Source organism: Humulus lupulus, chromosome 1 (assembly GCF_963169125.1).
Source record: "Humulus lupulus chromosome 1, drHumLupu1.1, whole genome shotgun sequence".
NCBI lineage: Eukaryota > Viridiplantae > Streptophyta > Magnoliopsida > Rosales > Cannabaceae > Humulus > Humulus lupulus.
Genome location: NC_084793.1, coordinates 5,546,330 through 5,552,576, shown reverse-complemented (window position 1 = coordinate 5,552,576; position 6,247 = coordinate 5,546,330).

Here is a 6,247-nt window from a genome sequence, read left to right as displayed (position 1 = left end):
CGGGATAGTCGTCCAATACGGGACCAATGATTATAGGAACTTTTCGAGGTTGACGCCCACCTATAGGGAAGGTACTCCCCCCGCCTCCTCTGAAGATGGGGGAATTTCATGGTCCCCGAGCTCGAGCTCGGGGGGGAGTTCCAGTTAGGTTTCTTCTATCACTGCTTTGTATATCTATGCGATCTTGAATCACCTTATATACTATTCCCTCTTTTTGTTATGATTCACATTGTGGTGGGACTGTGCAGGCAAGATGGACTCCGACCTCGACAACATCATCGAGAGTGGTAGTGCCAAAAGGAGTAAGCGTCCCAGGGCGGGGTCGCGAAAGGTGGACCGGCCTGCCAAAGTCCCCATGAGGACCGAGAAGACACCTCCTCCCCCAGCTCTGCCTGTTACCAGTTCCATCACGGCGCCGTCTTCGCAGGTCGGTGCCTCAACCATGGCACCGACTTCGCAGGTCGATGCCTCTATCATGACCGGGCCCCAACTTCCTGTAGTAGTTCGGCCGACACTCGGTCCACTTCCTAGAAAGCCTTCTGCTTCTCGAGCTCAGAAGCTGTCAGTTTCTACCCACATGGAGGAGTATGTAATTGACAATGCAGCTGGGTCCCATGGGTCTACGCTAGGCTCGGATGTTATGTCCCGAATCGGACAGAGCTTTAGCAGTCTCGAAGCTCCTCAATGGAAATACCTGAACAACGCTTGAGATTGCACTGCCCTCTATGAGAAGAGTATCAAGCTTGCTGCCGCGGTAAGTTTTCTTCTACTTCTAGTTATATTTACACAGTCCTGACATTAATGACGTTTTGTGTTTTTTTTTTTTTTAGTCTCTTGCCTTCACTGCCCAGCTCAACTATAGGTTGAACAACGAGATCCACTCGAGCAAGTCTTATGCTCAGGAGGCAAAGGATCTTCAACTCAAGGCGAGTGACGACCTGAAGGCTACAAACGAAAAGCTTGAGGCAGGAGCCGAGGAGCTTAAGGCCAAAGCGTTCGAGCTTGAGAGGCTGAATACTAGGCTCGCGGGGCTCGAGAAAGAGAATGCTAGGCTCGCGGAGCTTGGGAAGGAGAACGCTCGGCTCCAAGAGGCTAACAAAAAGCTCAAAGAAGATCAGGCTGCTACCTTTGACATAATTGAGGGAGAGAAGGCTCGTCTACTTGCTGAATATAAGGAGAAGAAGGATCAGGCCGTTGACTCAGCTATGTACAGAATGTGGGCCAACAACGAAGACCTGGACACCAGCTTCTTAGGTCCTCTTGAGACGAAGCTTACGGATAAGTGGAATGCTCGGCTCGAGGCGGAAGAGGCTGCTCGGGAGGCCGCCTCCGAAGGTGCCCAAGAGGATAGTCATGCTATTCTTCCTGAAGGGTCCAGTGCTGCTGATGCTGAGAAGGCCAAGGAGACTCCTCCTTCTTGAATCTGATCTCGAGGAAATCTTATCTTGGGGCTGCGTCCCCTTACTTTGTAATTACTTTAATTTATGCCCACAGGGCTGATACAATTTCTTTTTATATTGACTTATATATGCTTTACACTTCTTGGCTCGAAATATTTTGCACATTTTATATTGATGAATCATTTATGTTTATTTATTCATACAAACATAGTTTGGATTTAGGCTCGAGACTCGATGCATTCAAGCATCGCTTGCTTGAATTATCCGCTTCCGATCTCGTTATTCATCAAGGTCGGATATTACTTTTACCATGAACCCGAAAGTACTTGTATGGTATGTAATGTGAATGGTTTAGTTATATCTTTTTGCTTAGTTACTTTTTCTTGTCCTCGGTTTTTACTCCAAGGTTAAGAGTTCGAAATTATTTTCCTTTGAGATATTCCAGCCTCGATCTCGACTTATCTCGAATTAGGTTTAGGTTCCTACTTATCGTCGATTAGTTTTGGCTGGTTTGCTCCAAACCTGTTAAGTTTGCATATCTGGTTAAATCCAAACGTTATTATCTTTTGATAATTTGGTTGTCCAAACTATTTAAGCTCGCGTATCTGGTTACATCCAAATACTTTTATGTTTTTGATAGTTCGGTTATGTCCAAACTATCTAAGCTCGCGTATCTGGTTATATCCAAATACTTTTATGTTTTTGATAGTTCGGTTATGTCCAAACTATCTAAGCTTGCATATCTGGTTATATCCAGATACTTTTATTTTTGATAATTCGGTTATGTCCAAACGATCTAAGCTCGCGTATCTGGTTATATCCAAATACTTTTATGTTTTTCGTGTATGTTATTTTATTTTTTAAGCTGATGGTATATGTACCAATGATACCCCCTTAATATCCTATGAGTGTGACCATAGGTTATTAAATTAAGAGAGATTGCAAAAATAAAAAGAGATAACATATTGAACAAAATAGATCCTTATTTAATGGAATTCGAAAATAGACAAACTAGTACAGATAATCAATCATGGTTACAAGCAACACACTTCCTATACTACTAATAGTAAGGTCTAAGGTGTTCGCCATTCCATGCTCGCGGTATCAGGCTCCCGTCCAATCTCGCAAGTTTGTACACACCGGACCGGATGACTGACTCTATCTGGTATGGTCCTTCCCAATTCGGCCCGAGCACACTAGCTGCTGGATCTCGTGTCGCCAAGAATACGCGTCTTAACACCAGATCTCCCACACCGAATCTTCGATCTCGAACCTTCTTGTTGAAATACCTGGTAGCTCGTTGCTGGTAGGCAGCGTTCCTTAGCTGAGCCTCATTTCTTTTTTCTTCGATCAAGTCTAAGGTTTCTTCGAGCTGAGTGTGGTTTGAGCTTTGGTCGTAAATGTGAGTTCGAATTGTTGGAATTTCGACCTCGATAGGCAACATTGCCTCGCAACCGTACGCTAGAGAGAACGGGGTATGCCCCGTTGATGTTCGAGCTGTGGTCCGATATCCCCATAGGACTTGGGGCAATTCTTCGGGCCATCGTCCCTTTGCTTCCTCCAACTTTTTCTTTAATGAACTCTTGAGAGTTTTGTTTACAGCCTCGACCTGGCCATTTTGCTAAGGATAAGCCACTGACGAAAAACTCTTTATTATTCCATTCTTTTCACAAAAGTTGGCAAACAAGTCGCTATCGAACTGGGTTCCGTTTTCGGACACAATCTTCCTCGGCACCCCATATCGGCATACAATGTTCTTTACCACGAAGTCAAGGACTTTTTTGGAAGTTATTGTTGCCAACGATTCAGCTTCCGTCCACTTTGTGAAGTAATCCACCGCGACTATAGCATATTTTACACCACCTTTGCCAGTTGGGAGAGAGCCAATGAGGTCGATTCCCCATACCGCGAATGGCCATGGGGATGTCAACATGGTCAGCTCAGATGGTGGAGCTCGAGGAATCGTGGCGAATCTCTGGCATTTGTCGCATTTCTTTACATATTCGAAAGAATCTGACTTGATGGTGGGCCAACAATATCCTTGGCGTATGATTTTCTTGGACAGGCTATGCCCCCCAGTATGGTCTCCACAGAACCCTTCGTGAATTTCTTCGATGATCCTCTTGGCTTCGGGTGGAGTTACGCACCGTAGTAATGGCATGGAATACCCCCTTCTATATAGCTTTCCATCCATCATGGTGTATCGGGGAAGCTGATACATTAACTTTCGAGCCTGACTCCGGTCTTTTGGAAGGACACCGGTCTCGAGATATTCCACTATCGGGGTCATCCATGTTGGCTCGGACTCGATCATACATACGTCTTCCTCCTCCGGCTCATTAATGCTAGGTGCCGAGAGGAGTTCTATGGGACAACGTTTAGTTCATCATTCTTAGCGGAGGTAGCAAGCCGAGCTAAAGCATTTGCATTTGAGTTCTACTCTCGGGGAACCTGTTCGATCGCATAAAATTCGAAACATTCTAATGCGGATTTTGCCTTCTCTAAGTAAGCTGCCATCCTTGTGCCACGAGCCTGGAATTCTCCCAAGATTTGATTAACCACGAGCTGGGAGTCACTGTAGCAATGTATAGCTTTGGCTTTGAGCTCTTTTGCTACACGAAGTCCCGCGAGTAAAGCCTCGTATTCGGCTTCATTATTCGACGCTTTGAAGTCGAATCTCAAGGCAGAATGAAATCTGCTTCCTGCGGGGGTAATCAAAATGATTCCTGCCCCCGATCCATTTTCATTGGATGAGCCATCGACGTATAGTTTCCACAGCTCGTGGGCCGGGGTTATGACTTCGTCGTTGGTCATACCAGTACATTCCACTATAAAGTCCGCCAACGCCTGTGCCCTAATGGTCGTTCTCGGGTGGTAAGTGATCTCGAACTGTCCGAGCTCAACAGCCCATTTAAGAAGTCGACCTGAAGCTTTTGGTTTAGACAAGACTTGCCTAAGTGGTTGATCAGTCAACACATGGATGGGATGTGCTTGGAAGTAGGGGCGGAGTTTACGAGATGAATGAATTAGACTAAGCGCTAGCTTCTCCATCAGGGGGTATCTCGACTCTGCCCCCAGTAATCTTTTACTGATGTAGTAAACGGGTCTTTGTACCTTATCTTCTTCTCGAACTAGTATTGCGCTTATTGCGTGTTCGGTGGTGGAAAGGTATAGGTATAGTACTTCTCCCGTTTCAAGTTTTGACAAGATAGGGGGTTGGGCGAGGTGCTTTTTAAGTTTCAGGGCCGCCATCCTGCCGGTCAAACTTTGGACATCCTTGTGTCTTCGAGGTGAGGGCATGTCAATCAGGGCCTTGATCTTGTCGAGGTTAGCTTCTATTCCACGAGCGTTTACGATAAAGCCCAAGAATTTTCCTGATGATACCCCGAAAGTGCACTTCTGAGGATTCAGTTTCATGTTATACTTTCGGAGCACGCCAAAGCACTCTTCGAGGTCATCAACATGGTTATCGTTAAGTTGAGATTTGACAAGCATGCCGTCAACATAAACCTCCATGTTGTTGCCTATCTGTTCTGAAAACATCATGTTCACGAGCCGCTGGTATGTGGCCCCAGCATTTTTTAGCCCGAATGGCATGACATTGTAGCAGTATAACCCCTTATCCGTTATGAAGCTCGTATGTTCTTGGTCGGGGGCATGCATGGGAATCTGGTTATATCCAGAATAGGCATCCATGAACGACATCAGTCCATGCCCCGCCGTGGCATCCACGAGCTGATCGATCCTTGGCAATGGAAAACAATCCTTTGCGCAAGCTTTGTTGAGGTCCGAGTAGTCAATGCAGGTTCGCCACGTCCCATTAGGCTTTGGGACCAACACCGGATTGGCTACCCAGTCAAGGTAAAAAGCGTCCCTAATAAATCGGTTTTCTTTCAACCTATCGACCTCCTCTTTCAGTGCCTTCTTTCTGTCTTCGTCCAGTTGTCTTCGCTTTTGTTGCTTCGGAGGGAAGCTTTTGTCTATATTCAGCGCATGGCTAGCTATATTCGGACTTATTCCCACCATGTCCGAGTGTGACCACGCGAAGACATCCTGATTCTTCTTCAAAAAGCAAATTAGTTGCTATTTTGTCTCATCTTGGAGGTATTTTCCAACCTTCACCTTTTTCGAGGGATTGGTCTCTTCGAGTTGAATTTCTTCGAGCTCTTCCAAGGGTTCGAGGTCAGCTTTCTGCTCAACCCTTGGATCGATCTCTTCATCAATTTCTAAGACTGTCCCGTCTTTATTTTGAATAATGACGAGTGTTTGTGCGCTCGTCTGTTTCTTTCCTCTCAAGGAAATGTTGTAGCACTCCCTCCCAGCCAATTGATCTCCCTTCAATGTTCCAACACCGCTTGGGGTTGGAAACTTAAGGGCCAGATGCCTTACCAATGAGACTCCCTCCAGCCCAACCAGGGCGGGTCTCCCGAGTAGCACATTGTAGGCTGATGGTAGATTTACTACCACGAACTCCATCATCTTGGTTGCCGAGACTGGGTAGTCTCCCAAGGTTACGGGGAGCTTGATGGATCCCATACAGGCGGTCCCTTCTCCTGAAAAGCTGTATAAAGTAGTTGCACATGCTTTCAGGTCACGAAGGGAGAGTCCCATCTTCTCGAGGGTTGCTTTGTAGAGGATGTTAACTGAGCTCCCATTGTCTATGAGAACTCGGTCTCCCGAGGGTTGCTGGAGAGTGATGACCAGCGGATCATGGTGAGGAAACTGGACATGGGACGCGTCTTCCTCAGTGAAGGTTATTGGTTGTGTTTCAATCCTCTGGCTTTTTGGAGCCCTAGGTTCGGGTTCATAAGGAGACTCATCCCTAGTTTTAAGCTCGTTAACGTATC